The 8,296-nt window shown below is 49.8% G+C and overlaps 2 long non-coding RNA genes across 2 annotated transcripts; both read left to right on the top strand.

Moving 5' to 3' along the window:
- The first annotated feature begins 839 nt into the window (after positions 1-839).
- Positions 840-1,418, top strand: LOC142906349 (uncharacterized). Its single transcript, XR_012930197.1, has 3 exons — positions 840-894; positions 1,015-1,038; positions 1,183-1,418. It is a non-coding gene; the product is annotated as an uncharacterized LOC142906349 (long non-coding RNA).
- Positions 1,419-1,882: 464 nt separating this feature from the next.
- LOC142906350 (uncharacterized) lies at positions 1,883-2,410 on the top strand. Its single transcript, XR_012930198.1, has 3 exons — positions 1,883-1,926; positions 1,975-2,094; positions 2,335-2,410. It is a non-coding gene; the product is annotated as an uncharacterized LOC142906350 (long non-coding RNA).
- Positions 2,411-8,296: the final 5,886 nt, after the last annotated feature.

The raw sequence follows: 8,296 nt of genomic DNA, 5'->3' as shown, positions 1-8,296 counted from the left end.
GAACCACTGGGAGGGTGGTTGACCTGCAGTGCTGTTCCTGCTCTTCTCTGTTAATGAACAAATACTTGGCTGTGTGGGATCAGAGGCTCTTGTCTGTATAAGGTCAGTGTCTCTTGTCTGTGTGGGTTCAGAGTCTTTTGTCTGTGTGGGGTCAATGTCTCTTGTGTGTACAAGGTCAGTGCCTCTTGTGTGTGTGGGGTCAGTGCCTCTTGTCTGTGTGGGGATAGTGTCTCTTGTGTGTACAAGGTCAGTGCCTCTTGTGTGTGTGGGGTCAGTGTCTCTTGTGTGTAAAAGGTCAGCCCCTCTTGTGTTTACAAGGTCAGTGTCTGTTGTGTGTAAAAGGTCAGTGCCTCTTGTGTTTACAAGGTCAGTGTCTCTTGTGTGTACAAGGTCAGTGCCTCTTGTATATACAAGGTCAGTGCCTCTTGTGTGTGTGGGGTCAGTGCCTCTTGTCTGTGTGGGGATAGTGTCTCTTGTGTGTACAAGGTCAGTGTTTATTGTGTGTACAAGGTCAGTGTCTCTTGTGTGTACAAGGTCAGTGCCTCTTGTGTGTACAAGGTCAGTGCATCTTGTGTTTACAAGGTCAGTGTCTCTTGTGTGTACAAGGTCAGTGTCTATTGTGTGTACAAGGTCAGTGTCTCTTGTGTTTACAAGGTCAGTGTCTCTTGTGTGTACAAGGTCAGTGCCTCTTGTGTGTACAAGGTCAGTGCCTCTTGTATATACAAGGTCAGTGTCTCTTGTATATACAAGATCAGTGTCTCTTGTGTGTACAAGGTCAGTGTCTCTTGTGTGTACAAGGTCAGTGCCTCTTGTGTGTACAAGGTCAGTGTCGCTTGTCTGTGTGGGGGAAGTGTCTCTTGTGTGTACAAGGTCAGAATCTCTTGTGTGTACAAGGTCAGTGTCTCTTGTGTGTACAAGGTCAGTGCCTCTTGTGTGTACAAGGTCAGTGTCTCTTGTCTGTGTGGGGGAAGAGTCTCTTGTGTGTACAAGGTCAGTGTCTCTTGTGTGTACAAGGTCAGTGCCTCTTGTGTTTACAAGGTCAGTGTCTCTTGTGTTTACAAGGTCAGTGTCTCTTGTGTGTACAAGGTCAGTGTCTCTTGTCTGTGTGGGGGAAGTGTCTCTTGTGTGTACAAGGTCAGTATCTCTTGTGTGTACAAGGTCAGTGTCTCTTGTGTGTACAAGGTCAGTGCCTCTTGTGTGTACAAGGTCAGTGTCTCTTGTCTGTGTGGGGGAAGTGTCTCTTGTGTGTACAAGGTCAGTGTCTCTTGTGTGTACAAGGTCAGTGCCTCTTGTGTTTACAAGGTCAGTGTCTCTTGTGTTTACAAGGTCAGTGTCTCTTGTGTGTACAAGGTCAGTGCCTTTTGTGGGGACAAGGTCAGTGTCTCTTGTGTGTGCAAGGTCAGTGCCTGTTGTCTGTGTGGGGGTAATGTCTCTTGTGTGTACAAGGTCAGTGTCTCTTGTGGGGACAAGGTCCGTCCCTCTTGTGTGTACAAGGTCAGTGTCTCTTGTGTGTACAAGGTCAGTGTCTCTTGTGTGTACAAGGTCAGTGTCTCTTGTGTGTACAAGGTCAGTGTCTCTTGTGTGTACAAGGTCAGTGTCTCTTGTGTGTACAAGGTCAGTGTCTCTTGTGTGTACAAGGTCAGTGTCTCTTGTGTGTACAAGGTCAGTGTCTCTTGTGTGTACAAGGTCAGTGTCTCTTGTGTGTACAAGGTCAGTGTCTCTTGTGTGTACAAGGTCAGTGCCTCTTGTGTGTACAAGGTCAGTGCCTCTTGTCTGTGTGGGGGAAGTGTCTCTGGTGTGTACAAGGTCAGTGTCTCTTGTGTGTACAAGGTCAGTGCCTCTTGTGTTTACAAGGTCAGTGTCTCTTGTGTTTACAAGGTCAGTGCCTCTTGTCTGTGTGGGGGAAGTGTCTCTTGTGTGTACAAGGTCAGTATCTCTTGTCTGTACAAGGTCAGTGCCTCTTGTGTTTACAAGGTCAGTGCCTCTTGTGTGTACAAGGTCAGTGTCTCTTGTCTGTGTGGGGGAAGTGTCTCTTGTGTGTACAAGGTCAGTGTCTCTTGTGTGTACAAGGTCAGTGCCTCTTGTGTTTACAAGGTCAGTGTCTCTTGTGTTTACAAGGTCAGTGTCTCTTGTGTTTACAAGGTCAGTGTCTCTTGTGTGTACAAGGTCAGTGCCTTTTGTGGGGACAAGGTCAGTGTCTCTTGTGTGTACAAGGTCAGTGTCTCTTGTCTGTGTGGGGGAAGTGTCTCTTGTGTGTACAAGGTCAGTGTCTCTTGTGTGTACAAGGTCAGTGTCTCTTGTGTTTACAAGGTCAGTGTCTCTTGTGTGTACAAGGTCAGTGCCTCTTGTGTGTACAAGGTCAGTGTCTCTTGTCTGTGTGGGGGAAGTGTCTCTTGTGTGTACAAGGTCAGTATCTCTTGTGTGTACAAGGTCAGTGTCTCTTGTGTGTACAAGGTCAGTGCCTCTTGTGTGTACAAGGTCAGTGTCTCTTGTCTGTGTGGGGGAAGTGTCTCTTGTGTGTACAAGGTCAGTGTCTCTTGTGTGTACAAGGTCAGTGCCTCTTGTGTTTACAAGGTCAGTGTCTCTTGTGTTTACAAGGTCAGTGTCTCTTGTGTTTACAAGGTCAGTGTCTCTTGTGTGTACAAGGTCAGTGCCTTTTGTGGGGACAAGGTCAGTGTCTCTTGTGTGTGCAAGGTCAGTGCCTGTTGTCTGTGTGGGGGTGATGTCTCTTGTGTGTACAAGGTCAGTGTCTCTTGTGGGGACAAGGTCCGTCCCTCTTGTGTGTACAAGGTCAGTGTCTCTTGTGTGTACAAGGTCAGTGTCTCTTGTGTGTACAAGGTCAGTGTCTCTTGTGTGTACAAGGTCAGTGTCTCTTGTGTGTACAAGGTCAGTGTCTCTTGTGTGTACAAGGTCAGTGTCTCTTGTGTGTACAAGGTCAGTGTCTCTTGTGTGTACAAGGTCAGTGTCTCTTGTGTGTACAAGGTCAGTGTCTCTTGTGTGTACAAGGTCAGTGTCTCTTGTGTGTACAAGGTCAGTGTCTCTTGTGTGTACAAGGTCAGTCCCTCTCGTGTGTACAAGGTCAGTCCCTCTTGTGTGTGTGGGGTCAGTGTCTCTTGTGTGTGTGGGGATAGTGTCTCTTGTGTGTACAAGGTCAGTGTTTATTGTGTAAAAAAGGTCAGTGTCTATTGTGTGTACAAGGTCAGTGCCTCTTGTATGTACAAGGTCAGTCCCTCTTGTTTGTGTGGGGTCAGTGTCTCTTGTATGTGTGGAGATAGTGTCTCTTGTGTATACAAGGTCAGTGTCTATTGTGTGTACAAGGTCAGTGTCTATTGTGTGTACAAGGTCAGTGCCTCTTGTATATACAAGGTCAGTGTCTCTTGTATATACAAGATCAGTGTCTCTTGTTTGTACAAGGTCAGTGTCTCTTGTGTGTACAAGGTCAGTGTCTCTTGTGTGTGTGGGGTCACTGCCTCTCGTCTGCATAGGGGGAGTGCCTCTTGTGTTTACAAGGTCAGTGTCTCTTGTGTGTACAAGATCAGTGTCTCTTGTCTGTGTGGGGGAAGTGTCTCTTGTGTGTACAAGGTCAGTATCTCTTGTGTGTACAAGGTCAGTGTCTCTTGTGTGTACAAGGTCAGTGTCTCTTGTGTGTACAAGGTCAGTGTCTCTTGTGTGTACAAGGTCAGTGCCTCTTGTGTGTACAAGGTCAGTGCCTCTTGTGCGTACAAGATCAGTGTCTCTTGTGTGTACAAGGTCAGTGCCTCTTGTGTGTACAAGGTCAGTGTCTCTTGTGTGTACAAGGTCAGTGTCTCTTGTGTTTACAAGGTCAGTGTCTCTTGTGTGTACAAGGTCAGTGTCTGTTGTGTGTGTGGGGTCAGTGTCTCTTGGGTGTACAAGGTCAGTGTCTCTTGTGCGTGGGGGGTCAGTGTCTCTTGTATGTGTGGGGTCAGTGTCACTTGTGCGTGGGGGGTCAGTGTCTATTGTGTGTGTGGGGTCAGTGTCTATTGTGTGTACAAGGTCAGTGTCTCTTGTGTGTACAAGGTCAGTGCCTCTTGTGTTTACAAGGTCAGTGTCTCTTGTGTGTACAAGGTCAGTGCCTCTTGTATATACAAGGTCAGTGTCTCTTGTATATACAAGATCAGTGTCTCTTGTGTGTACAAGGTCAGTGTCTCTTGGGTGTACAAGGTCAGTGTCTCTTGTGTGTACAAGATCAGTGTCTCTTGTCTGTGTGGGGGAAGTGTCTCTGGTGTGTACAAGGTCAGTATCTCTTGTGTGTACAAGGTCAGTGTCTCTTGTGTGTACAAGGTCAGTGTCTCTTGTGTGTGTGGGGTCACTGCCTCTCATCTGCATAGGGGGAGTACCTCTTGTGTTTACAAGGTCAGTGTCTCTTGTGTGTACAAGATCAGTATCTCTTGTGTGTACAAGGTCAGTGTCTCTTGTGTGTACAAGGTCAGTGTCTCTTGTGTGTACAAGGTCAGTGCCTCTTGTGTGTACAAGGTCAGTGCCTCTTGTGTGTACAAGGTCAGTGTCTCTTGTGTGTGTGGGGGAAGTGTCTCTTGTGTGTACAAGGTCAGTATCTCTTGTGTGTACAAGGTCAGTGCCTCTTGTGCGTACAAGATCAGTGTCTCTTGTGTGTACAAGGTCAGTGCCTCTTGTGTGTACAAGGTCAGTGTCTCTTGTGTGTACAAGGTCAGTGTCTCTTGTGTTTACAAGGTCAGTGTCTCTTGTGTGTACAAGGTCAGTGTCTGTTGTGTGTGTGGGGTCAGTGTCTCTTGGGTGTACAAGGTCAGTGTCTCTTGTGTGTACAAGGTCAGTGTCTCTTGTGCGTGGGGGGTCAGTGTCTCTTGTGTGTGTGGGGTCAGTGTCTCTTGTCTGTGTGGGGTCAGTGTCTCTTGTCTGTGTGGGGTCAGTGTCTATTGTGTGTGTGGGGTCAGTGTCTCTTGTCTGTGTGGGGTCAGTGTCTCTTGTCTGTGTGGGGTCAGTGTCTCTTGTGTGTGTGGGGTCAGTGTCTCTTGTCTGTGTGGGGTCAGTGTCTCTTGTGTGTGTGGGGTCAGTGTCTCTTGTGTGTGTGGGGTCAGTGTCTATTGTGTGTGTGGGGTCAGTGACTATTGTGTGTGTGGGGTCAGTGTCTCCTGTCTGTGTGGGGTCAGTGTCTATTGTGTGTGTGGGGTCAGTGTCTCTTGTGTGTGTGGGGTCAGTGTCTCCTGTCTGTGTGGGGTCAGTGTCTCTTGTGTGTGTGGGGTCAATGTCTCCTGTCTGTGTGGGGTCAGTGTCTCTTGTGTGTGTGGGGTCAGTGTCACTTGTCTGTGTGGGGTCAGTGTCTCTAGTGTGTGTGGGGTCAATGTCTCTTGTGTGTGTGGGGTCAATGTCTCCTGTCTGTGTGGGGTCAATGTCTCTTGTCTGTGTGGGGTCAGTGTCTCTAGTGTGTGTGGGGTCAGTGTCTCTTGTGTGTGTGGGGTCAGTGTCTCTTGTGTGTGTGGGGTCAATGTCTCCTGTCTGTGTGGGGTCAATGTCTCTTATGTGTGTGGGGTCAATGTCACTTGTCTGTGTGGGGTCAGTGTCTCTAGTGTGTGTGGGGTCAGTGTCTCCTGTCTGCGTGGGGTCAATGTCTCCTGTCTGCGTGGGGTCAGTGTCTCTTGTGTGTGTGGGGTCAGTGTCACTTGTCTGTGTGGGGTCAGTGTCTCTTGTGTGTGTGGGGTCAGTGTCTCTTGTGTGTGTGGGGTCAGTGTCTCTTGTGTGTGTGGGGTCAGTGTCTCTTGTGTGTGTGGGGTCAGTGTCTCTTGTGTGTGTGGGGTCAGTGTCACTTGTCTGTGTGGGGTCAGTGTCTCTTGTGTGTGTGGGGTCAGTGTCTCTTGTGTGTGTGGGGTCAGTGTCTCCTGTCTGTGTGGGGTCAGTGTCTCTTGTGTGTGTGGGGTCAGTGTCACTTGTCTGTGTGGGGTCAGTGTCTCTAGTGTGTGTGGGGTCAGTGTCTCTTGTGTGTGTGGGGTCAATGTCTCTTGTGTGTGTGGGGTCAATGTCTCCTGTCTGTGTGGGGTCAATGTCTCTTGTCTGTGTGGGGTCAGTGTCTCTAGTGTGTGTGGGGTCAATGTCTCTTGTGTGTGTGGGGTCAATGTCTCCTGTCTGCGTGGGGTCAATGTCTCTTATGTGTGTGGGGTCAATGTCACTTGTCTGTGTGGGGTCAGTGTCTCTAGTGTGTGTGGGGTCAGTGTCTCTTGTGTGTGTGGGGTCAGTGTCTATTGTGTGTGTGGGGTCAATGTCTCTTGTGTGTGTGGGGTCAATGTCTCCTGTCTGCGTGGGGTCAATGTCTCCTGTCTGCGTGGGGTCAGTGTCTCTTGTGTGTGTGGGGTCAGTGTCACTTGTCTGTGTGGGGTCAGTGTCTCTTGTGTGTGTGGGGTCAGTGTCTATTGTGTGTGTGGGGTCAATGTCTCTTGTGTGTGTGGGGTCAATGTCTCCTGTCTGCGTGGGGTCAATGTCTCCTGTCTGCGTGGGGTCAGTGTCTCTTGTGTGTGTGGGGTCAGTGTCACTTGTCTGTGTGGGGTCAGTGTCTCTTGTGTGTGTGGGGTCAGTGTCTCTTGTGTGTGTGGGGTCAGTGTCTCTTGTCTGTGTGGGGTCAGTGTCTCTTGTGTGTGTGGGGTCAGTGTCTCTTGTGCGTGTGGGGTCAGTGTCTCCATCCAGCAACACGGCCTGCAACTCTTCATCGCTCAGCACCACGCCGCCACTGGCGCCGCTGCTGTTGGTGCTGCTCCCGGTAGGAGCAGCTGCCGCTGTATAATGCCCAGCAGGGCGGCGGGCCTCGTCGCCAGTCACTCCGGCACCCGCCGCTCCTCCTGTTTGAGCGTCGTCGCAAACACGACGCTCAGCGTTGACCTTGCGCGGAACTTCGGGGGGCACGCTCCGCCCGTCGCGGGCGTCATCGGCGGCCAATCGTTGGCTCCCCGCAGCTGGCAAGGTACTTGGGCAACATTCTCCGACGCTTGCAGAAGTCAATTCCCCGGCTGCGTCACCTGTTGCACCCCCCGCGGCAGCGTCGCCGTTGCTCAGTGTCGAGGGCTCCCGACGTCCCGCGCGGGCGGAACGGATGCGACGCGAACGCGACTGGTCGATGCGTTCCCCGTCACTCGTCCTTCCGGCGCGCGCGGAGGCACGCACGGCTTCCGAGTGGCCCCGGGGAGAGCTCGCACCCATCCCGTTCGTGTCGGTCGCACACCGTCCGACGGAATCTAAGAACGCAGAGAAAACGTCCGTAAGGCAGACAACGGTATGGAAGAAAAATCAATGTCAACACAGCAAACTAGACGGAAAACGAATTTCTGTAAAACTCATTTTTGTTGTGTTTAGCTTGTTGCTCCTTCCCCCGCACCCTCCGATTAGCAAGGTTGGCTACAGTGAGGGAAAAAGTATTTGATCCCCTGCTGATTTTGTACGTTTGCCCACTGCCAAAGAAATTATCAGTCTATAATTTTAATGGTAGGTTTATTTGAACAGTGAGAGACAGAATAACAACAAAATCCAGAAAAACGCATATAAAAAATGTTATAAATTGATTTGTATTTTAATGAGGGAAATAAGTATTTGACCCCCTGTCAATCAGAAACATTTCTGGCTCCCAGGTCTCTTTTATACAGGTAACGAGCTGAGATTATGAGCACACTCTTAAAGGGAGTGCTCCTAATCTCAGCTTGTTACCTGTACAAAAGACACCTGTCCACAGAAGCAATCAATCAATCAGATTCCAAACTTTCCACCATGGCCAAGACCAAAGAGCTCTCCAAGGATGTCAGGGACAAGATTGTAGACCTACACAAGGCTGGAATGGGCTACAAGACCATTGCCAAGCAGCTTGGTGAGAAGGTGACAACAGTTGGTGCGATTATTCGCAAATGGAAGAAACACAAAATAACTGTCAATCTCCCTCGGCCTGGGGCTCCATGCAAGATCTCAACTCGTGGAGTTGTAATGATCATGAGAACCGTGAGGAATCAGCCCAGAACTACACGGGAGGATCTTGTCAATGATCTCAAGGCAGCTGGGACCAAAGTCACCAAGAAAACAATTGGTAACACACTACGCCGTGAAGGATTGAAATCCTGCAGCGCCCGCATGGTCCCCCTGCTCAAGAAAGCACATATACATGCCCGTCTGAAGTTTGCCAATGAACATCTGAATGATTCAGAGGACAACTGGGTGAAAGTGTTGTGGTCAGATGAGACCAAAATGGAGCTCTTTGGCATCAACTCAACTCGCCGTGTTTGGAGGAGGAGGAATGCTGCCTATGACCCCAAGAACACCATCCCCACCG

This window comes from Petromyzon marinus, chromosome 63 (genome assembly GCF_048934315.1).
Source record: "Petromyzon marinus isolate PM22_M1 ecotype Great Lakes invasive population chromosome 63, UKy_Petmar_22M1.pri1.0, whole genome shotgun sequence".
Classification (NCBI taxonomy): domain Eukaryota; kingdom Metazoa; phylum Chordata; class Hyperoartia; order Petromyzontiformes; family Petromyzontidae; genus Petromyzon; species Petromyzon marinus.
This window is presented reverse-complemented; position numbering and strand designations above follow the sequence as displayed.